The 26,135-nt window shown below is 34.3% G+C and overlaps 1 protein-coding gene across 4 annotated transcripts in view; it reads left to right on the top strand.

Moving 5' to 3' along the window:
• Positions 1 to 26,135, top strand: part of LOC114329682 (protein dead ringer-like) — an 871,887-nt gene that overhangs the window by 654,346 nt on the left and 191,406 nt on the right. The gene's annotated exons all lie outside the window — the stretch shown is intronic.

The raw sequence follows: 26,135 nt of genomic DNA, 5'->3' as shown, positions 1-26,135 counted from the left end.
AGAAGTTCATATTTTTTGTAAACTGCACATTTTTCAAAATTTTTGGATGTGGGTTTTTATTTTTCTAATGTATGTTCTGTTACTGGTTAAAAAAATTTTACGTTAAGAATCCTTCCAGCTTTTTAACCTATCAGTTACTGTGGTTCGTACAGGAAAGAAGTTCATATTTTTTGTAAACTGCACATTTTTCAAAATTTTTGGATGTGGGTTTTTATTTTTCTAATGTATGTTCTGTTACTGGTTAAAAAAATTTTACGTTAAGAATCCTTCCAGCTTTGTAAAAGGCTCCTAGTGAGTTTATTAATTGTAAAATTTTTATTTGTAAGACACACATCTCTCTATACATATTCAAATTAACCTATTTTTATCCTCATCATTGATATATCAAGGAAAAGCACTTAGAATGTTCAATTAACGTCCTCAGTAAATATTTATATCGTAAAATATAATTTATCTCATGCACAATTTACATATTAACAAATTTAATAAGATTGCTGCTATAAACTACATATGTACAAATATTCATTTTTATTACGAAATAAGTCAGGTCGTCAAAATAGTCGATTACACCGAAAATTTTATCAGATTTTTATCCGATTTTTCATCAAACTTGCTTTCCATGAGAGAAGTTTGTTAAGGCGTACTTAACAAACTTGAACTTGAAGTGTACTTAGTTGACCATTAACTACGATCTTATATTTCTATCAAGAATGTCACACCTAATATAAAGTTATAATCTGTTTTTATGAAATAAATATTGTTTTTATAATTTCTGGTTTCACTAAGAGTTTATGGTAGGGGAGCCCAAGCGGGGATTTTTGCAGTTACTCGAGCGCTTCAGATTATTACATGGGGAGAAACCTTGTATCCTAAAAATGTACCTCTACCATATATTGGCTCTTAATGCAAGGGGAGTTCGTTAAGGGGGGGGGGGCGAAAAAAAAATCTATCCTTAGAAAAAGTCGAAATCGTTAGAGTAAGATAAGGTAAGTTAACTACATGCAAAACAGTGTAAACACAAAAAAAGCGAATATTTCGCGAAACGAATGACATATCAAAAAACTAAAAAATACGTGCTCAATATTTTTCAAAAATTTATCGAATGATACCAAACACCACTTCCCCCGGAGAGGGGTGCGTATATTTCGCGAAATGAACATCAGATCGAAAAACTGAAAAATACACCTATTCAATATTTTTGAAAAATCTATCGAATGACACCAAACACGACCACCCACGGAGGTGGGTGGAGGTTACTTTAAAAATCTTAAATGGGAGCCCCCATTTTTTATTGCAGATTTGGATCCCTTACGTAAAAATAAGTAAGTTTTATTCGAGACATTTTTTTGAATTATGGATAGATGGCGCTATAGTCTAAAAAAAAACGATTGTTGGAAATGGAAAATTAAAATAAAAATGAAAAGTCCGCACCAAAATGGAAAACTTTACTTAACTTTTTTTGGTTTTAGGACCTACTCTTCACAATCCAATAGGTCCCCACAACGCTCGAGTGACTGCACATTTATTAGCATACTTTGCTCCCCTACCATTAGAAATCGTTATTATACTGATAGTTTCAAATAGAAGTACGATAATTTTAAGTTTATTTTTCAAGATTTTATCATTTGCATTCTGTGTAAAACACATTTCTAATATTCAAATTCTTTCTAAAAATATGGACTTCAAACACCCAAAACTTTATTTTAAATTGATTAATGTTTCCTTTCAAGTGATGTCGTACTGTGCGGCAGGTACTTGTAAGTACCCATCCGATTTTCTATTATTCGAATAGTGAAATCGGATTTCTGGGAAGGGCGGCTGATAGATACCGGTTTCAATACAAATTATTTTATGGTTGTGATTTCCAAAAAAAGCATTTATTTGAAATAAAGACGGATCATGCAGACCTCTGATGCACTTTTTTGTCAGTGCGTAAATACCGTCATAAATTTTAACATTGAAAAGTAATAGCCAGGTTTGACAATAGTTGAAGATTATAAATGAAAACTAGGATTGTGCATTTAAAATAATATTTCTAAACATATTCTACTTATTTGATTCACTCTTCACTGATCAGACCGACATACTGGTTATTATGTTTTCAAATAACTCTTGACTTTGTCCTAAAAGTTTTGGTACAAAATTCATTTAACAAAAACAAAATAATAGTAAGTTGCCTTTGGAAACAAAAGTTTGTTTACTTTATCGACTGTCCATTGAGATTTCTTTATTTTGAAGTTTTCGCTTTAGGATGCTGAAATCTGTCAAAAATTCCAGAATAAAAACATTTCACGCAGAACCATTTACAGAACAACAATAGTGGTGTTCGCGCTGTACAACATGAACGTATTCAGAGTAAGTTCGGGATTAGTTTCCAAGGCGCAGGCGTCAACGTAAACTTATCCTACACATGCTCAGGATTTTTCGCTCCGCGAACAATTTTCGGATTCGTAATGTAATGACGGGTTGCATACATTAAGGTTAGAGAAGGAAGCCTTTTCTTGTCCCTTTCTTATTTCGAAATCAATGTCAAAAAAATGCAAATACAACACAACAAATTTGTATGTCAACAAAGAGAAAGAGAATAAAAGCAACAGGCAAAGGATTAACTTTCTATTCAATAATTCAATGCCTTTCTTAGAAGTTAGAAATTTGATTAGCGTCTTTCTTTATTATTTCGACAATATAATGTGGTATTTCCACGCCGAAATCCGGCTTACATTTTTGTAGAGAGTAAAAGATTGTTGATATTTAGATATAAAAATTACCTTTAACTTCCTGGGGGTTGAACATTATCTGAAGGAAGGAATAATTTAGTAAAGCAATCATTTCCAATTTTGATATGTATGTATTGAATTTGATAGGTTGTGGTTGTGGCATTGTGTTGTGGTTTATTACACCACAAAAATAATGACATATAACAAGACACAAGAAATAGTTTCAGAATAAGTTTGATGTGTTGTTTATGTTTCATTATATTCAATTAGAGACTAATTTAACTCTTAAATTAAACTGAAAAATAAACCATATGAATATGTTAGGTACTTATAAGCTCATCTAGATAGAAGAAATTAAGTAAAAACACAGTACAATTTATTGTAATACTTCTTTGGTGGTAATACATACTACCGTAATAGATAATTATCGAATATCGAATGAAAATAATACTAGAAAAGGTAAATACTTGGTAATACATACTACCGTATTAGATAATTATCGAATATCGAATGAAAATAATACTAGAAAAGGTAAATACTTATTTATAAATATACAAAATGGAAAACATTGACAAAAACAACTAAAAAAAAACTTTAATATAAAAAATATTAAAATTTGTTTGAAGGATATTTAAATGATACAACACTTTACATAATTTCAAAACTTTAAAAACCAGAATCTACAACTATAAGGTGTTTAACAAAACAATATTTTAGGTTAAGAATTGGAAGGAGTAAGAACAGAAATGTCAAGAAATTCTTCCCAAATATTTTGTGCGCCTGTGCGAACTTAAAATCCGAAACAAAATCCTCGAACGTCGAGAGGGTATTCCGGACACGTTCAGGATCTTTTTTCTGTACTGCGCGAACACCGAATTAAAAATCCGGAGGGTGTTCAGAGGGAAAGATTCGACCTCCGCGAACGCTCGATATTGTAATGCGCAGGCGTTCTCCCTCTGGGTACCCTCGGGTTGTCCAGCGCGATCAAAGCTAATAGCGGAGTGCGATCAGCGAACACCATGTCTGAATTTACCAAAAAGTGGAAGACAACGTGCATTTATTGCGCTGAGGTCACAGATATAGCTTCTTCCTCTTGTAGTGCGTATCCGTTTCGGATGTTATCGACCATCATAGCAATCTGTACTTTGCACACTGCTGCTCTAAAAAGATTTGTGGCTGTTGTGTTGAATCACGTACGTAGATTTTTCAGCCAGGAAATCCTTCGCGTTCCTGGTCTCCGCTTTCGTTCTACTTTTCCTTGCAAGATTAGTTGCAGCAGTCCATATCTTTCACTGTTCCTCATGATGTGACCGAGGTATTCGATTTTGGCTGTTTTTATTGTGATTAACAGCTCTTTTTCTTTTTGTATTCTCAGCCAAACACCCTGAAAGCCACATTTCAAAAGCCTCAATTTTCTTGCAGGTATTTTTTTGAGACACAGCTAAGAAGAGCATAAAGCCACGTTGGAATGTCAACTAGGACAGAGGTTCTCAATCTGTGGTACATGTACCACTGGTGGTACATGTACCACTGGTGGTACATATCATTATTGGCGTTGGTACACAAAACACAGAAAAAATTAAAATAGTAGTATGTACTTAGTAAGTATTGATAATACAATTTAAAAATATAGGTGGTACCAAAAATAATAAAAATAACTGTAGGTGGTACATCACTCAAAAAGGTCGAGAACCGCTGAACTAGGAGATTGGCGTGTCAATACAGATCTTCTAGAATTCTAGAGTCTAGAGTAGGTACGATATTGTTGGAATTAAGGAAGAATGGTCTTCTAAGGTCGTCTATGGAATATCGATCGTCAACTGAGGCGTGGATAATTTGCCAATGAAAAAAAATAATTGATTTAGATTTTTTTAAGGCAAATCCTTATCTTATGCGCAATTTCTAACGGGGTGTACCCGTACCCCGACCTTTTGTTGGAATTGTGAGTCGTGAAGCTTTGAATAGTCAGAGCTATATTGATAACTGCCTTTCCAAATTGATTTAATTTGTCCATGTCATTACTTAAGAGATACCCAAAACATGCATTGATAACACCACATACCCTTTGTTATTTCGCTTTCTGGATCCACCTGTTACTGTGTTAAATATCCTTTCTTTGGTGATCTGGTCTGCCGAATCTTTTTTAAAACATGACAGTCTATGATTTGTTTCAATTTGTTGCTTTGTAGCAATTTTTCACTGTATGCACCAGTCTTCTAAGTGATCTAGTGCATGTAGATATCTTCTCTCGAAGTTAGGGCTTAGAATTCTCGGTGATGTGAGGATAAAAGCTGAACATGTTTTGCGGTGAATATCGCGGTGTTTGCGGTGTTAATCGTGTACTACAGGAAGGGTAACACAGCTCTCTCTGGTGCTCCGGTTCCCATTGTTCCGAGCTCAGATAGGACTTCTATATAGGTTCTATCTGCCTCTTGACGTTCCTATTGTACGACAGGAGAAGTAATGCCATGGCCTTTCTATATCGAAAAGGGTCATTTTGGAAATGAGCCCTTCGTGCCACACCCTTTCGAATGCTTTATTGGCATCCTTGAATGTAGTCCAGCTAAGGATTGTGGCTAAAAAAACGAGCGAAGAGAACATTGCTCTCCTTTTAGTTCTTATACCAAGGAAAACATAAAAATAGAATAATGATCTTTAAATAACACTAATGTACTTGTATTTGAAATAACGCCACAATAACTGCAATCGATGAAGTAATCATTTATATAATATTCTAAAGAGATATGTAAGTTGAAACTTTTTTGTTTTTATTTATTTTCAAGCTTGACTGACAGCACGTGTAGATCTACACCTACACTCAGCTCTACATTAAAATTCACTTTGAATGCTATTTACCACAAAAGCGCACCCTCATTTTCTTTTTCAGAGTTTAATTCAGCAGTACATTTAATTAACCAAGAACTGTTGAGATGCCTTTGCAACTTCAGTAGCTTATTCGATTATACAGGGTGTGTCAAAAGTAGCGGAACGGTCAAATATTTCGCGAAACGAACATTGAATCGAAAAACTGAAAAATACGTGTTCAATATTTTTCAAGAATGTATTATAATCCGGTCAACTTGGACATCAAAATAGTTGGCAAATAACAAAAATTGCCGGAGAGCCAAATTTTGGTGGAGAGCTAGAGTTTACCATAACAAATAAAGTTTTAAAAGTCCCCATCGATCCCATGTGTGCAACAAAAGTTATTCGGGGTCAAAGGTCAAAATTTGAGATTTTTTGGATTTTTCTCGAAAACGGTAAGTTTTATCAAAAAAAAAACATCAAACTAAAGTTGTAGATCTTAACATTCTCTACAAAAATAGTCCTTACAATTTTTTTCCTAAGAGTTGCCCTTCCTGAGATATTGCGATTTTAAAAGTTACTTTATAAGCCACGTATGTAGGGTGACGCAGATAACTGGCCTATTAGAAATATCTCGAGAACTAAAGGCAACAGAATCATGAAAATTGGAATAAAGGGGTTTTGAGAGATGATCTATTAAATGAAAATATTTTCATCTCTTTGCAACTTCCGGTTATACCGGAAGTTGCTTATAACTTGTTTTTTTTTTAAATGGGACACCCTGTATATTTTTGCATTTTTGGATTCTCCTCAATATCTTCTTTCTTAAAATATGAGATTTTGTTATATTATACAGTGTATTTTAAAAGATATTTAAGTTTTTTATTAATTTCGTAGCAATATTCACACCCTGTAGAATTGTAATAGTTTGACATTAAAAACTCTGCTTACGTTCAAGTGATTTTTAATATAGTTTATTATTGTTAAGAATCATTAGTATAGCTAATTTTGAAATTTTAGTATACAAGGTTGATTGGTCGAAACTCGGAATGAATATTTTCTGAGTTTTCTTAAATAGAACACCCTATATTTTAGTGTTGCAATGAAATGATATTTCATAGTACTTTTTTATTTTATGAGTATTCCCTATACCTAACTGCTTTAATTTGTGAGTTATTGGTGATTCAAAATTCAAGCTAAACAACAAAAAAATACGTAAAATTTTATTAGGTTGGCCGTGAAAATATTCAATCACAAATAATTTTTCAGAAATAAATACATATTATTCCAGACTGATCCTTAAAATTACCAATAATGGTTTAGCTATCAAAATACCTACGTAGTTAAGATTGTTGGGGCGATTAACAATTAAGCACAAATTAAAGCAGTTAGGTATAGGGAATGCTTAAGAAATAAAAAAGTACCATAAAATATCATTTTATTACAATACTAAAATACAGGGTGTTTCATTTAAGAAAACTCAGAAAATACTCATTCCGAGTTTCGACCAACCCTGTATACTAAAATTAAAAATTTAGCTATACTAATGATTCTTAACAATAGAAGACTATATTAAAAATCATTTGAACGTAAGTAGAATTTTAGTTGTCAAACTACTACAATTCTACAGGGTGTGAATATTGCTACGAAATTAATAAAAAAACGTAATTATCTTTTAAAATACCCTGTACAACATTACAAATCCTCATATTTTAAGAAAGAAGACATCGAAGAGATTTCAAAAATGTAAAAATATACAGGGTGTCCTATTTAAAAAAATGAAGTATTGTCCGTAGGTCTTGTTCATATTATCTGTTTCTTTTAGTGCTAGAGGTTCAGTTCAAGCATTGACAATGGTTCAAGTGAATATAAAAGTACTTATTACAAGCGTCTACCATTTAGCAGACATAGATAATACTCTGGAACCGATTAAAACCTTACTCCCACCTACTCCAGAAAAACTCCTTAACACTATTTTTTGCAATTGCAAAAAAGGTTGTAGTGCCAAATGTGGATGTAAAAAAGTCGGGTTGCTGTGTTCTCTAGCGTGTATAAACTACCAAGGTCAGTCTTGCTCAAATGTCTAGTTTAGTACAACAGAGGAAGACTCCTGTGATTTTAATGAAGAGACCAATGACTCAGTCGCATTTGAACAATTTTTGAACATCCAGCAAGGGGAAGAGCAAGAAGATGAAATCGAAGAAGACTTGACTGTTGAAGTAGACTTTCAACAATATGAATCTGATTAAAATATCTAAAGAAATAAAAACAATAGTTAACCTAATATTCAATAGCAATATCAAAAATCAATATCAATAATAATAATGTAATATCTAGAACTTGACCGGTATTGTTTCCTTAAATTATCCTAATTGTCAAAACAGTTAGTGGAGTAGGCCTACAGGGAAAACTCAAAACCAATATCGCGATATCTCAGAAATGGCAACTCTTGGGAAAAATAGTAAGGACTATTTTTGTAGAGAATTTTAAGATCTACAATTTTGGTTTAAGGTTCTTTTTTGATAAAAGTTACCGTTTTCGAAAAAAATCCAAAAAATCTAAAATTTTGACCTTTGACCCCGAATAACTTTTGTTGCACATATAGGATCGATGAGGACTTTTAAAACTTTATTTGTTATGGTGTACCCTAGCTTGCTTTCCACCAAAATTTGGCTCTCCGGCAATTTTTGTTATTTCAAATGTCTATATAGACCGGGTTATAATGATACCAAACACGATCCCCCAGCAACACCCCCTAGAGCGGGGATGGGGAAAATTTTGAAATCTTTAATAGGAATCTCCACTTTTTATTGCAGATTTGGATTCCTCATAAAAAAATATGCAAAAGGAACATTTTTGTCATTGTTGATAAATTGCGCTATAATCGTAAAAGAAGATTTATTGCAAATTGTAGAAACGGTCTAATATCTCGAGAAATACACTGTCAAATAAAAAACCAAAAAACACGTGTTTAATAATTATTTTTTAAAATCTGTGGGCGGGGGACAACTGAAATCTTAAATGAAAAATCATATTTTTAATTTCAGATTAGGATTCTACGTGAAGAAGTGAAGGGCAGCTTTTATCTGAACTTTTTTTCGAATTAATTGTGATAGATGCCGCTGTAATCTATGATAAGTCTGCAAACTCTTTTTTATCGTAGATACTGAATACAGTCTTTTAAGAATGTTTTGTAGAATCATGATCTGCAATAAAAAATAGAGGTTCCTGTTCCTATTAAAAATATCAAAGTTGCTCATTACCATTCCCCCAGGGGGTAGTTCTTGTTTGATTGCATTCGATAGATCTTTGAAAAATATTAAACACGTGTTTTTCCGATTATAGCACCATATATCAATAATTCGAAAAAATGTCTCGAATAAAACTTGCTTGTTTTTGCAAAAGGAATGCAAATCTGCATTAAGATTTTAAAATTGAGTAGGGAGTCGTGTTTGGTGTCATTCGATAGATTTTTGAAAAACATAGAACACGTGTTTTGATCCAATGTTCGTTTCGCGAAATATTCGACATTCGACCGTCCCACTACTTTGCACATACCCTATAATATGTATCTACACTATATCTTTTTGGTGATAGTTTTATTTCAATACATTATTATAGCAGCTATAAAAAGCCCTAGTATTAGGTATGTTTAAAATTAACACCTACAAATTTATAGTGGATAAACTGCACTGGCAATAATATTTGTATGGTATATAATATTATACAGGGTGTCCCGAAAAGATTGGTCATAAATTATACCACAGATTCTGGAGTCAAAAATGTGTTGATTGAACCTAACTTACCTTAGTACAAATATGCACATAAAAAAAGTTATAGCCCTTTGAAGTTACAAAATGAAAATAAATTTTTTTCAATATTTCGAAAACTATTAGAGATTTTTTATTGAAAATAGAGGTGTGGCATTCTTATGGCAGGAACATCTTAAAAAAAATTATAGTGAAATTTGTGAACCCCATAAAAATTTTATGGGGGTTTTGTTCCCTTAAACCCCCCTAAACTTATGTGTATGTTCGTATTAAATTATTCTTAAAGTAGTATTAGTTAAACACAGTGATTTTAAAACTTTTTTGCCTCTTAGTACTTTCTCGAAAAGCCAGTTTTTATCGAGATATTTTGAATATTTTTTAAATTCACCACCTATTTGTATATGGTTAAGTACGATTGTAGAGACCTGTAGTAATATGAAAAATCTATAATTTACATTTTTATAATATGAAAATATACTAAGAGGCAAAAAAGTTTTAAAAACACTGTGTTAAAAACTAATGGTACCGCAATAAAAGTTTAATTGGAACGTACACAAACATTTGGGGGGTTTAAAGGAACGAAACCCCCATACAATTTTTATATAAACATAATAAAAAGAAGCCGCATTTCGATAAAAACTGGTTTATCGAAAAAAGACTAGGAGGCAAGAAAGTTTTAAAAATATTGTATCTAACTATTGGTACCACAATAATAATTTAATTGGAACGTACACAAAAGTTTGAGAGGGGTTTAAGGGAACAAAACCCCATAAAATTTTTATGGGGTGCACAAATTTCACTATAATTTTTTGTTAAGACTTTCCTGCCATAAGAACGCCACATGCCTATTTTCAATAAAAAATATCTTATAGTTTTCGAAATATTGGAAAAAATTGATTTTATTTTGTAACTTTAAAGGGCTATAACTCTTTTTATGTGCACATTTGTGCTAAGGTAAGTTAGGTTCAATCAACATATTTTTGACCCCAAAATCTATGGTATAATTTATGACCAATCTTTTCGGGACACCCTGTATAAGATGTTTGATAATAAATTTTCTTTAAACCTTGAATTTTCTTACGGGTGTGGAAACAGATTTTATTAAACTGAATATCAAAATCCTATGATTACAGACCTGTGGTCTTTCAGACGCGGGGTCTGCATTGCGTTATTGCGACTCGTGGTAATCTCTCCAAGAATTGAAAACAACTGCTAGCAATTTAATAAATTTAATAACAGCACGATTTCTCTCTGGTCACGATATAATTAGGACAATTTTCAAGCTTTGCAAATTTCGTATGAGTAGGTAATTACGGAATTTTGAGAACGAAATCATATAAAATACTTCTTGCTCCATCACGTGATAATATTTTTTTCTGAATTATCACAAAACGGTTTAAATTTCAATATAAGCTATAAATAAGATGGTACAATAACCTAGCAGTGGCTAAATAAAACTATGTTTACTTTGATAGTTCATTTAGTTTTGTAATGGTACCTAAACACTTTTTGGCAGAGCAACTTAGTGATAGCAAAACAGTCCAGTTTAATCAAAGACCCGTATATAATTATTTTAACGGTAATAATTTTAAAAAAAGTAAAAATACCAGAAGACTGGAATTGTGCTTACATTAGCTCGATTTCCAAAAAGGAGACAAAACGTCGTGCAAAAACTACAGGTTGTTTGGCCGAGTATTAAAGAAAAGGGTGGAATTAGAAATCCATGACATGGAAGAACAAAATGGTTTTCGCGCCGGTAGATCGTGCGCAGATAAAATATTCGTGATGCAACAAGTAATGGAGAAAAGAAAAGCCAGGAATCTGTCTACACACCTAACATTTATTGATCTGGAAAAAGCCTACGACACGGTACCTTTAAAGAAACTCTTTGAAAATTTGACGACGATAGGCGTAAGTGAAGTGAATTAAAAATATGTATCAGAACCCGAAAAGCTGCATTAGGCAGGGAAAATATATGTCGCAACCATTTCGTTTCAAAAGGTCTGAGGCAAGGGTACTGCTTATCGCCAACACTATTTAAAATATACATTCAGACAGCTCTGGAGCAATCGAGGAAAACAGTTGTTGGGATGGGAATAATGATTGAAGAAAACTGCTTAACAACTTTGTTCTTTGCTGAGGACCAACGATGAACGTGATAGGGATTATATGCTAAGAAAGTTACAGATCGAATATAGAAAAATGGGGTCTATGTATGAACATGGAGAAAACGGAATATTTGAGAATAGGAGAGGAAAACGAAGATCCATACTTACGAGTTAAGAAGTATAAGAAAATGTAAGGAATATAAATATTTAGGAAGCATAATATCAGTAGAAGGAACTACAAAAAGAGACATACAGCATAGGATACAGCAAGGAAGGAAAGCAACTCGTATTTTAAATGGTCTACTATGGTCTAACAAGATAAAGCTGAATACAAAATTAACAATCTACAGAACAATTGTATAACCTATTCTAACGTATGGGGGCAGAGTGTTTGCAAGCCACAAGAAAGGAAAGTAAAAATATAGAAGTATCGGAAATGGATTATTTAAGTAGAGCATGCAGGGTAACTAGATTAGAACACTTACCAAATGAGCAAATAAGACGACGGATAAAGAGTGTATTCCAGGGTTGACGTAATAGAAACAAAGAAAATGCTATGGTGTGGTCATGTTTGAGAATGTCAGAAGGAAGATTGCTAAACAGAGCACTCAATTGCGCCTATAAATAGAAGAAGAAGAAGAAGAAGGCCTACGAAACATGGAAGAAAGCCATAGAACAGTCTATGGATAGAGCTATAGAAGAGAACGGGTGGGTGTATAGAAAACGATGGCGAGCGAAATGTGGGATGTGGGGAAAACCCCCATGCTTATACTCGTATATATAATTCAAAAAAAGCCAGCTTGTCTCAGTTGATCTATTTTAGACAACTGTATTTGACTGGACTTGATAACTTGATTTGACAACTGTTTCCACTGGTTTTAGTTAGTGCTGCTGTCATCCATCTTATACACATTTTTGTTTTTCCATTTTGTCAATTCAATATTTTAATGTGAAATTTCTGGATAACTTATTCATATTTATTGATCTACATTACGATCTTATTTTCCATGTATTACTCTTCTTCTTCACGTGGGCTCTCCTCAACTGAGGTTGGCGACTATCAACTGGAATTCTTTTGTTTATCTTGTGCTAAACATATAATGGTGATGGTGGCCCTGATGTCGACCTTCTTTCGTCGATGAAGAGAACTTCTTTCGTTCGATGCCTCGTTTTCGAACTTTTCTTAAATGATCAACTGAACTGCAGACAAACATACTTATCGTTTCTAAAGATGTGGCCAAAATAAGCCACTTTTCTTGTAAATATGTCTGATTTACTGTCGAAGGCCGATATGATCAACCAAAAAAGATGTATTTGGTGATTTTTCTAGTGACTTTCTTGGGTGTGAATCTGTCTTTTTAGTTTACTCCTCTTGGTTTAAAAACAAACCATAGTAACATTCAACGAGTTTTGGTTTTTTTGTTTCTAGTGCATCTTTATTGTGATTTTTGTAAAGATGGTATTTTCAATAACCACCGATACAATCATATAGGTCTGGATCCCGCGTACCAAAAAAAGTTGACTAATAGCAAGCTGAAAATTTGTTAATAGCTTAAGGGTGTCTAGTCGGACAAGCTTTGATATATTGGAACACTGGAACAGGGAAAGTTTTATTTGTGGAACAGGTTAAAAATTTGGAACGTCAGACTACGAAAACGTCAGATGTATTTTGTCCGACAGAACTTCCAATTGATTTGTTACACTTTCATTAAACTCTCATGCAAAAATCAGACTGCTATTACTAACCAACATGATTCCTGTCATTTGACATGTTCTTCGTGTTCCACTCATTAAAATGCCCAGTTGGTGATAAACACCAGTCTGATTTTTGCATGAGAGTTTAATGAAAGGACAACAAATCAATTGGAAGTTCTGTCCTACAAAATACATCTGACGTTTTCGTAGTCTGAAGTTCCAAATTTTTAACCTGTTCCACCATTAAAACTTCCCCTGTTCCAGTGTATATCAAAGTTTGTCCGACTAGACACCCTTAAGCTATTAACAAATTTTCAGCTTGCTATTAATCAACTTTTTTTTCATACGCGGGATCCAGACCTAATATCTCAAAAGAATCCAGACGTGACATATTGTGACTATATTATTACACATACCAATTACTATTTCTAATTTGAATAAGCCTTTTCCTTCTATTAAATTGATATAATTTTAAAGTGTGGGATCGAGATCTTTTTACATCCATTATAAAAATCCATATTCTTTTTTGGTCGACATCCCTTTATTATATCCTCTGCTTCTAAGAAAATAAACTAAACCCATTGTCGTTTTCGCTAATAACAGTGACATTATTTTTGAAAATGCAGTCGATCCTCTTTAAAATGCAATAAATCAAGGCGCCAACCTAAGATCGACGATAAAATAACACACCGCATCAACAGGTAACCTCAAAATTACCGGCCAAATTACTGCAATTTTTTAGTAAATGGTTCGTATCAAATACACACGGGCTCTATCATTAAATCATTATGGAATTAGGAGGGTCTACTGCTACCGTTTAATTCGCTCGAAATTCGACGAATCATCCTCAGTGTGTGACCGGTAGTAAACATAGTGATTCAGCGGTATTTTTATTGAGCCTAATTTGATTTAAAGATTGATGCCGCGATACAGTCAATGGGTTTCGAAGGAAGGACTTTTGGTAGCTACCGAAACAATGACTTTATGAGATAATCACTACTGTATTTCATGTTTTATTATCCTAGATTCTATTCTGTGATTATGCTCCCAAAAAAGTTGTAAAACGACATTTTTCGTCTAATATAATATCTATTTTCTATTTCCAAGTGGTATTTAATTTAAAAAAATAATACTGGTTGTCCTCTGGGACTATTGTTGGATGACAAAGTAGGATGATCTAAAGTAGTTGATCTAAAGTAGGATGAAGGATGAATAAAGGTCCAGTAAAAACGATCCTGACGTCTAAATGTCCCGTATTTGCGTTGGGTTGATTTTATGTATCAGACTATATTTCCTCTCTTTAATTTTTCTTCAATTGCGGCATTTGTTTTCATTCTTATTTCTCCCTCTCTTGTTACATTGTGGCCCAGTATTGTTCTCATTATTTTTCTTTAAAATTTCAGAAGGCTATCTTCCTCTTTCTTGTAAATCGTCGTTGTTTCCATCCCATATGTAACCAGGTATTATTAGGGTCTTATATAGATTCATATTATAGTTAGAGTCTTGCTTCTCAGCAGATTTCCATCGATTCCATATGTTTTTCTGCCTTTCAGAATTGTTTCGTCTGTTTTCTCTTTTCCGGTTTTCCCTATTGTTACTCCCAAGTAGCTAAAGGTGGATACAGTTTCTTTATGGTTCTGTGTTACTAGATATTTCTGAGTTGTTGTGTCATCCTTTCCTATCGTCATGTATTTTGTTTAGTGCTGGTTTATCTCTAGTCATATTCTCTTCGTTTCGTTATCTAATTTTCCAACTGCTTTTATAAGTGTCATCTTCGTCTTTGCTATGATGACTAGATCATCTGCAAATGCTACTAATTGAAGTTGATCTGTAATAATGTATTTGTTTGCAAAGTTTGTCCTCCTTATGATTACTTTCAATATCAGATTAAATAGTGTCGAGGAGATAGAGTCACCTTGTGATTGATCTCCTTTAGAAGTTGTTCCGTTGAAACTGATCCTTGCTCTGGTATTCTTTAGGCTCACTGTTACCATCTGTGTTAATTTTTCTGGGAATCCAACATTCTCTAGCTCCTCCATCATTTTCGTCCGATTGATTGTATCAAAAGCGCTTTTGAAATCTATGAATATTAGTTGCATTTGTCTGTTGTATTGTCTATAGAACAATATTTGAGAACCAGAGTTTACGATCAGTGTATCCTCCGTATATATACTTACGTATGGTTCACAGACGTGGACACTCACCAAGGCCAATATGGATAAAATAGTAAAGGCACAGAGAGCGATGGAAATATCAATGCTCGGGGTGAGGCTCATAGACAAAAAAACAAATACATGGATTAGAAGCAAAACCAAAGTAAAAGACGCAGGAGAACATGCTGCCAAATTAAAATGGAGCTTCGCAGGACACAATGCCCGACTGAAAGATAAAAGATGGAATCACGAAATACAACAATGGAGACCGTGGTTAGGAAGAAGAAGTAGAGGAAGGCCACAAGTGAGATGGGCCGATGACATAAAGAAGTTTGGAGGACACAACTGGAAACAGGTGGCGCAAAATAGACAACACTGGATTGAATTAGGGGAGACCTATGTCCAAAGTTGGATTACTGAAGGCTGAAGAAGAATTCTCTCGATTACTGTATTATTTGCTCCATTATATGTACGGAATTAATCGTCGACCTTCCGGTTCTAAACCCGTTCTGGTATTCTCGTAATATTCGTTCAGCGCATGATTTAAGTCTCATATTTAGTATATTTACTAGAATGTTATATGTAGTATTTAATTGTTTAATAAAGTTATTGCTCTGTAATTCTCGCACTCCTCCCGATCTCCTTTTTTATATATAATTAGGTACCTGAGTTACAATCATCTGGTAGTCTGTTTTGTCCATATTTGTTGTATTAGCTGGTTTATTTCTTTATGTAATTTTCTTCCTCCGAATTTTATTAATTCCACTGCTATTTCATCTTCTCCTGCTGCTTTTCCGTTTCCTAGGTTTTTAATATTTGTGTTAGTACTTCTTCTTCTGTGAAAATTTTTACTTCGTCGTTATCTTGTACGGCCTTACTTCTTCAACGCAGTATGTTTCCTTCATAGTGAGTAGCATTTTTTCGTAATATTCTTCCCATATTCTGCTGATTTGTTTGTCTTCAAATACGGTTTCTCCTTCTTTGCCTTTAGCCCTCTTGTTTTAATGCTGGGCGTATTTTTTGTTGCTCTGACTTTTTTGTAAAATTGTTTTATTTTATGGTTTTCTCTCTTTTTAATATCCTCCAGCGAAACCAGTCATTTTTCTTCTTTTTATTGGTTGAGTTGGCTTTGTTTCTCGCTATTTTGTATTGTTCCCTATTTTGTTCTGACGAGTTGTTGATACATATCATTCTGGCGGAGTTTTTTTATTTGTCTGTCCGTTTCGCAGTCTTGATCGTACGTAAATTACATATTCAAAGTTAAATTGAAAAGGATTTATGGGTCCCAAGTTAGCTAAAAGACCATGTTTCAATAGCCCCTACCTGTTTGAGTATCGCCCCAAACTCTTGGCAGTGGCAAACCCTCCTTTGGGGGTTAAACCACCTTTCCCCCAGGGCATATGAAAAATATAGGAAAACTTAACTTGTCTTTCACAAACAGTACAAAAAAATTTCGGTGCCCAAGCCAACCCCCCCCCCCTCCAGGGGAAAATTCTAGGTGCGCTACCGCTTCTTGGATGTGTCCCGTTTTTTCAAGTTTATGATTGGGTCACCCAATTCCAAAGGTACCTACAACTGATTTTAGGCTTTCCTAAAAGTAGGATTGATTCTAGGCTTTTACTACAATGTTTTTTTTTGAAAATTATAACATAAAATGCATTGAATTGATAAATCAGCTGTGTTTAACTTTTTATTTTCTTCACCGAGGCAAGCTACTATTTTTTTCAAATACAATGTAAATTTAAAGTAATTTCCCACACAGGATCGAATTCATAAATAATGAAAATACACAAATCGGTTTCAGTTACATATTTCCTTCAAGCAAAATAATTGCGAGCCTATTATTTCTACCATTATCATCATTATTACCATTATGAATCACATCAGATTTTTGCTCAAACAGGCCTGTCACTGGAGTGGCATCCTAACCAAAACTTGTCAGGAAGTAAATATTGCTCGGAAGTTATTTTCTTATTTTTTTTATATCTGCATGACAAGTAAGTGAGAAGGTAATCAAGAAGAATAGAGAGATACATATGTGCTTCATTGACCTGGAAAAGGCGTTTGACAGAATCCGAAGAAAGGACGTTTGGAAGACACTAACAGAAAGGGGAGTCGACAGACACATAATAGAAGTAATAAAGGATATGTACAAAAATAATACAAATACAGTAAGAACCAATAACGAGGAATCCAGAGAATTTTCTACAAGTCAAGGCGTCAAACAGGGATGCGTGCGGAGTCCACTGCTATTCTCAGTGGTACTGGATGAAGCGATAAAGAAAGCCAAGAGAAGAATGAGAAAACTAACATTAGGATACTGGCAAATGAAACAGACTCAACTATCGGAGCTACTATTTGCAGACGACATGGTATTGATAGCAGAAAACAGAGAAGACTTACAGAACAATCTTGAAATACTAGAAGAAGAACTATCAAACATAAATATGAAAATTAATACAGAGAAAACAAAAACAATGATAATTTCAAATACGAGGAAGGCACACGCAATAGAATTAGACGGGAAACAACTAGAGCAAGTGGAATATTTTAAATACCTAGGAGTAATAATCGAATCAAATGGTAAACAAGACATGGAAATAAACGAGAGAATGGGACGAACAGGAAGCTTATTTAACACTATGAAAACAACATTATTTGGGAAAAAAGAGATACCGGAAAAAGTTAAAAACGGCAGTCGTTAAATCAGTAGTTAGACCAACAATCATGTATAGCAGCGAGACATGGACATTGACGGGGAGACAGAAATCCAGAGTCAGTGCTATGGAAATGAGGTTCCTTAGGAAAATAGCAAACAGAAAGAGGACAGACAAAATACGAAACGAAACAATTAGACAAAACCTAAAACTAGAACCAATCAATGAAAAAATAGTAGAAGGACAACTTAGATGGTTCGGGCACGTATGTAGAATGTCGAACGAGAGGCTAACAAAAGGAGTGTTCGAAACGAGAGTGCAGGGGAAAAACAAAAGAGGGAGACCAAGAGTTATGTGGGTAGATGAAATCAGGAAAGAAGTCGAGAAGAAGGGATTGACATTGGAAAGTGCAAGAAACCTAACGCAAGATCGGAAAGCATGGAGACTACAATGCCAAACTCAACTCCACCAGCCTTACACCTAAAGGTAGAAAGGCTTAGGACTAAGTAAGTAAGTAATATCTGCAAAAAAATCAGATGGAGTATTATAGTATAAACGATTTAACAGAAATTATTTATGTTTATTTCTTGTTCTTCATGTGTCATGTGCCATCTCCGCTACCGTTGGCTGTCATTACGGCAATTCTGATCCTGGAGGTTGCTGCTCGGAATATTTGAATAGCGAACCATTCCCTGAGGTTTCCCAATCAAGACATTCTTCTACGTCCTATTCTATGCTGCTCGTTGCAAACATTATTTACGACGACGCATGTTCCCGATAAAACAGATGTTAAAGATGCCATCTGGCCAGTGACGGATCTATGGGGAGGAAATTCTCCACCTAACAAGGTCCAAAATTAAAGAAAAATGTTTTAACATAAAAATATATTAGCTGACATGAAACCGAAACCACAGAAAGACAAATTCAACCCAATAAACGCTACTTAGCAAAATTAAGGAAACTTAATGCCTATAAGTTATTATTTATGTCCTTTCTGTAATCTGAGTTTATCTTTTTTATGTCTTTTGGTTGGTTTTTCATTGGAAGTTTTACCCTAGGGCAAATTTCCCCTCCCAAGGCAAATCTCTAGATCCGCCACTGCCTCTGGTACGAAAAAATCTTTAATTCTAGTCCGCAATTCCGAAATGGTAGACGGTGGATCTGTCTGACTCCTTCATTATTCCCCATATGTACGCATCTGGTGGCGGTAGTTCTGGTGAGTTACAACTCCCAAAATGATCACGCAGTATTCGAAGAGACTCCCTGGCAGTGTGACAGGTTGTTCCGTCTTGCTGAAACCGTTGTTGATTTTAAGCTCGGACCGTTTTCGTGACCTTTTCCGTGTGACCTTTTTCTCAGTTTTGCGTGACCTGCAAAACTAAGAACCATTCTGAAGCAACTAACATTATCACGACCTTCTCATAAGTTACAACTACATTCGGAAACCATTCAGCACTCTTCGGCACATGACACATACAAATTTGAGGCATACGAATTTCAGTACTTTTTATTCTGCCGCATACCGTATAATCATTTTTAATTTTACCATTTTTTGTCACTCCACTCACCCATCTACACAATCTCATTTCCGCCACATTCGTACAGTTCCGTACATCATAGTCGGTCCTATGGCTGTTTTATAGAATGCTCTCTTTAGCTGCATTGGAATTTTTCTGACACACAACACACTACTCGCTTCCTTCCACTTCATCCATCCAGCCCTAATTCTGCTAGATGCATCTCCATCTATTTCTCCATTACTCTGTAATATCGATCCTAGGTACTTCATAAAACTATTTCTTTTCACAATCATTTCACCATCCAAAGATATCATTTGTAGTAACTCCATCTTTAAATGAACATTCCAAATACTCTGTTTTTGTCCTACCAACTTTCAAACCTTTTTCCTACAGAACTTGTCTCCATTGTTCCAGTTTTTGTTTTAAGTCTCTTCCACTATTTCCTACTAACACTACATCATCAGCATTAAGCACCATGGAATGTTACCCTGTAGTTTCGCTGTTATCTGGTTTAAAACTAATGGGAATAAATAAGGACTAAGCACCGAGCCTTGGTGCAATCCTACTTTCACACTACATTTATCAGTCTCTCCCACACCTGTCCTAACACTACTTGTTAATCCATCACATTTCATACATATCTCTCACAATCTTCACATATATTCACCAGGGACTCGTTTCTTATCGAATGCCCACCACAGAATCTATCGAACAACTCTATCATACGCTTTATCAAGATCAATGAATACTATATAAGCGTTTTTTTCTTTACTCCTGTATTTTTCCATCAATTGCCTTATAATGAAGCTTGCATCTGTTGTTGATCTGCCCTGTACATTGTGGTACATCTTGTTGATCTGCCCTGTACATTGTTGTACATCTCCCTTGTTTTTGTAAATAGCTACTAATATACTGCTTCTACTCGAAGAATTCCTACTCTTATTCTCGAAGAATAAGAATATTGAGGCATATGAACAGTGCAGCCCAATAGAATAATCCACACCAGTTTTTGTTTTTAGTTTTATAATATAGTTTATAAGGGAATGACATATGAACCCGGTCCTATATACAAAGGTTATCTAATGTTATAATCCTGTACCATCAATTGAATCACAGGACCAACGTTGGTCGTTTACCAACCATTTATGGATAGTATGCAGGATTATAATATTGAGTTTTCCCGATCTTTGACGTGTTTCCAAATAAGTTTAGCAACTGGTCTAATAGTATAATATTTTAAAATGTAATTAAATTGTTAAAAGTGGCAGTGCTTTCGTGAGTGACTTTTACAATTCGATTTCCAAGCTTGCGTGTTTACAAGGATTCGTAGCTTTTAACAGTAAAACCCTTGGGCGCACTGAACTTATCTCTCTGTTATATACAACCGGCGAAATGAAGAAACGAACAAACGAACGAAGGAAAGGAAATACAACCAGAAATTTATTTTTATCTACTTGACAAATAATGCATTTTGCGATTGTAATATCAACCGTGGATTTTGTCGTTTTTGTTCAAATGTGTTTAAAACATTTCTGGTGATTTTACTTACTTGAGTAGTCTCATACCTTTTAAAAATATCTGGCTTTCTAGGTGAGAAAGGATATTTTTTTGAAGGCTTTAGGAAAAACAAGCATATTTTTGGAGAATTTCCGAACAAGACAAAAAATATTAAGGGTATATTATATTAATAAAAGCAAATCTTGCATATGAAATTAAGAAAGATAGAAAGAAAAAGAATGCTTATCTGTAAAGAGAAGGGGAAGGAAATCACATAGGTAATAGTGGCGGCCGTAGCTCAGTTATTAGGGACTGGATTACCAAGCCGAACAGCTCAGGTTCGATTCCGATGGACACCTAGTGTAGGAAACAGAGGTTGAACCTTGCAAAATGGACACAAGTCCGGTTTTATTTTTTTTCTGGTATATCAAGGGGTGCTCATTACAAGACTAACTTTTTCTGAAAAAATTTCGCCCCGGAACCCCCCTTTTCACCCCTTTAAAGGGGGTAATTTATGGTTTTTGCAGAACGTAGCCCTTCCTGTGCCTTTTACAAAAAATTTCTTTTATAGCAATATGAAGAGGACTATATTTTCTATGATTTATTTCCGACAGCATCTCTCTATCATCCACCGTTTAGCAAGGGTGGCGCCCCAAAGTTGACAAGTTTTTAAAAAAGATGTTTTTAAAAAAAATATATTTTTCCCTAACTGTAACGGAAATTAAAAAGAAATGCTGCGGAGATTATTCACAAATAGATGATTGATTTTTTGGTATAGGTTTCACTTAAGGGTAATTGCCCTTTTTTTAATTAAAGGGTGTTACATTTTAAAAAACCCCTTTTTATACCATCTGAACCGTTTATGCTAGAGTAAAAAGGCTTTCAGTGATTACCCATGTACTGGTGTTATTTACAAATTTGTATAATGTACCCCCATTTTTTCTCCGGAACCACCCAAAAAAAAAGAAGAATTAATAAATAAAGTGATTTTCTTGGAATCCTTCACACACAATGCACTTCATTAATATGCTTCATATATCATTTTGTGCAAGTTATTATTACCCATGCATGGACACTAAAAGCGATTTCCTAGTGCAACCCCTGTAGCCAAAAACAATAAATAAAATGGGGGGTTGAAATTTTTTTTTTGTTTTTTGCTTTTTGATCTATATGGGCATATGCTTCATCAATAGTGCTTTTCAAAAATATACATGGTTATTGCAACATCCCTGCGCAAACCACCCCTATCCTTGAAAATATACTGCAGAAACTACCCCTATACCTTATCCAACATGTTTTTACGATTTTCTCATTACCTATTCATTTTTTTTAAACAAAACTTATATAAGGTTAAAGACCACTATTTACTCTAAAAATTAGGTCCTATTCATTTTTTTCGTTTAAGCAACCGTTACGGCACAGTGGCGCCGTAAACCTCATATATACTTTGACGGGCTCCAGTTTTTGTTTATTTTTTCGTCATCTGTTTGTTTTATTGATAAAGTACTTATGTAAAATAAAACAACACAGTGTAACCTACAAATCATGACCTATGCACATTTTACATTCTTTGCTCCCCAAAGCTACAGTGGTGGCCCAAAATAAATTTTTTCATATTTTCGCCACCTACACGCATTTTATTGCGTTAATGCTACCTTAATAGCACAATATTCACCCCTAAGTGGTCGCTAAGCAGTAGCGGATCCAGGGAGGGGTGATGGGGGCGATCACCCCCACCCCTCTCAAACCAAGTGATATTATATTTGAAGATTATAAAAATATTCATTTATTTTTATAGAAATACTTATATTAATATTATTTTTATAAGAATGACTTTTTATGCTTTAGCGACAGTGGCGGATCCAGCATCGTTAAGAGGGGGGTGCCAATTGGTTAAATTTCTATAAAAATAAATGAATATTTTTATAATCTTTGAATATAATATCACTTGGTTTGAGAGGGGGGGGAGGTGATCACCCCCATCACCCCTCCCTGGATCCGCCACTGCGTAGCGACCACCTAAGGGTAAATATTGTGCTGTTTAGGTAGCATTAATGCAATAAAATGCATGTAGGTGGCGAAAATATGCAAAAATTTATTTTGAGCCACCACTGGCTTTGGGGAGCAAAGAATGTAAAATGTGCATAAGTCATAATTTGTAGGTTACACTGTGTTGTTTTATTTTGCATAAGTACTTTATCAATAAAACGAACAGATGACGAAAAAAAAACAAAAACTGGAGCCCGCCAAAGCATATATGAGGTTTACGGCGCCACTGTGCCGTAACGGTTGCTTATACGAAAAAATGAATAGGACATAATTTTTAGAGTAAATAGTGGTCTTTAACCTTGTATAAGTTTTGTTTAAAAAGAATACATAGGTAATGAGAAAATCGTAAAAACATGCTAGCCAAAGGATAGGGGTAGTTTCTGCAGTATATTTTCAAGGATAGGGGTGGTTTTCGCAGAGATGTTGCAATAACCATATATATTTTTGAAAAGCACTATTGATGAAGCCTATGCCCATATGGATCAAAAAGCAAAAAACAAAAAAAAATTTTCAACCCCCCATTTTATTTATTTTTTTTTTGCTTCAGGGGTTGCACTAGGAAATTGCTTTTGGTGTCCATGCATGGGTAATAATAACGTTCACAAAATTATGTATGAAGCATATTAATAAAGGGCATTGTGTGTGAAGGATTCCAAGAAAATCAATTTATTTATTAATTCTTCTTTTTTTTTGGGTAGTTCCGGGGAAAAAATGGGGGTGCATTATACAAATTTGTAAATAGCACCAGTACATGGGTAATCTCTGAAAGTCTTTTTACTCTAGCATAAACGGTTCAGGTGGTATAAAAAGAGGTTTTTTAAAATGTAACACCCTGTAATTAAAAAAAGGGCAATTACCCTTAAGTAAAACCTATACCAAAAAATCAGTCAATTATTTGTGAATAATTGCCGCAGGATTTATTCTTAATTTCCGTTACAGTTAGGGAAAAATATATTTTGTTTAAAAACATCTTTTTTAAAAACTTGTCAACTTTAGGGCGCCACCCCCGCTAAACGGTGAATGATAGAGAGATGGTGTTGGAAATAAATCGTAGAAAATATAGTCCTCTTCATATTTCTATAAAAGAAATTTTTTGTAAAAGTTACAGTTAGGGCTACGTTCTGCAAAAACCATAAATTACCCCCTTTAAAGGGGTGAAAAGGGGGGTTCCGGGGCGAAATTTTTTCAGAAAAAGTTAGTCTTGTAATGAGCACCCCTTGATATACCAGAAAAAAAATAAAACCGGACTTGTGTCCATTTTGCAAGGTTCAATCTTTGTTTCCTACAGTAGCCAGACATTTTTCAATTTCTGATATAATTAGATAAAACAAATTTTGCGATTAGGTTTTGGAATGCGATGTCTCTTCTTTGCAATGCAGATCTTGTGGTCTGCATGACATATTTATAGAACTATTATTTACATCTTTCAGGACTTTTACTAAGGACATCCAGGTTATTAAAAATCTATATTAGAGTCAACAAACCACAGCTCACGTCAACTATGGACATTTGGTGGGTCAAAACATAACCGTTTCTAAAGAGGTTAGACCAGAATACATTCTTTCGCCTTGCCTATACCTATACATGGAACAAATGTTTGTAGAGGCATTAGAAGAGTGCAGTGAAATCATCAATATTAATGGCGTACCAATAAGTAATCTTCGATATGCAGGTGATACTGGTATATTGGCCCATAACATCAGATGATGCTCATTAAAGTAAATACCTCCTGCAGGCAACCAATTTCGACTTAAGATCAACCGAAAGAGAATTAAATTTATGTTGATTAGCAAAAAGAACATCCAAAATATCGACCTGCATATTGAAACGGAACAGATTGAAAGAGTGCACCGATTGAAATATCTGGGATACGCAGTACATGATCAGTAGGGCACTGATGTATTATCTTCGCTACTTTATGGTGTAGAACAGTGAACGTTAAAAGTAGCAACTATAAACAAGTTAGAGGCTTTAGCAATGTGGCTGTATCGACTTCTAATGAGAATACCCTGTGCAGATAAGGTGACCAATACAGAGGTATTGAGAATTTAGACGAATGGGTAAAGAAATGGAATTGTTCACAAACTTTAAAAGGAGGAAAGCTTCATATCTGGACCATGTATTTCATAACAATATAAACAGTCTGCTACAGTGTATAATAGAAGGTAATATTCAAGGTAGAAGATGGTTGGATAAAAAAAAATCCTGGTTGGGAAACTTAAGGAAATGGTTTCAAATACCAAAAGCTGCAAACATAATACATGCGGCACAAAACAGATAAAAATATCGTATGATGGTCGCCAACCATCGGTAGAAGACGGCGCATAAAGAAAGTGTAACTGAGCCGCCACCGTGCTTCAGAGGGCATGTAAAGCCGTAGGTTCCAGCTTCGTAAATAGCATGATTAACATATTAATTAACACTAAATCCAGAGCCGCGTATGGAAATTGTACAGTAAGCTAATTGGCTGCATTTTTATTCTATGCCTTAAACTTTATGAAGTTTTCACAGGATAATATAAATTATAATTTGAAACGAAATAAGCGATGGACTACTCCAGCTAATTGAAATACCATTCGAAAATGATACTTCAATCAACCAAGATAGCCATCGCTACACCCTTAGCTTAGCTCAGTCACTCAGGTGTGTGTTCGTCTTGTCCTAATCTTAGAAATGAACTGATGAATAAAATTTAGATTGGAAGCAAACAAAACAGTATTTTTAATTAATCATGTTTATTGTTCATAAAGATATAATAAAAACATGACTTAGTAAATTGCATTAACAGATATATTAAAATTCTTGCCAAAAACTAACAATTTGTAGATTATACTTATGGCTTTGGTATCTGGTTCGATGGTAACTTCTTGATGTCGAATGGTACCGCTGTTGTAGACTTTTTGTAGGCCTGGGCGGATCTAGGCCCTTGCAGCTGAAGGTGGTAGTTGTTTCAGCCTAGATTTCATGGTCCCATTGTTCCTTTGCCAAAAAGCCAGAAAAACCAAAATGCACCTTTATATTTATAAATTAAATGGAATTAAAATGAGGAGATAGTTAAAATTTGATTACTAAACGTGCATATATGTAAATTAAAGATATAATATAGTTAAAACTAAAATATCGGGACACATGCTTTGACATTGGAGGTTAGGTTAGATAAAAAA

Source organism: Diabrotica virgifera, chromosome 8 (genome assembly GCF_917563875.1).
Source record: "Diabrotica virgifera virgifera chromosome 8, PGI_DIABVI_V3a".
Classification (NCBI taxonomy): Eukaryota; Metazoa; Arthropoda; class Insecta; order Coleoptera; family Chrysomelidae; genus Diabrotica; species Diabrotica virgifera.
Note: the sequence above shows the minus strand (reverse complement) of the source record. Positions and strands in the feature narration are given on the sequence as shown.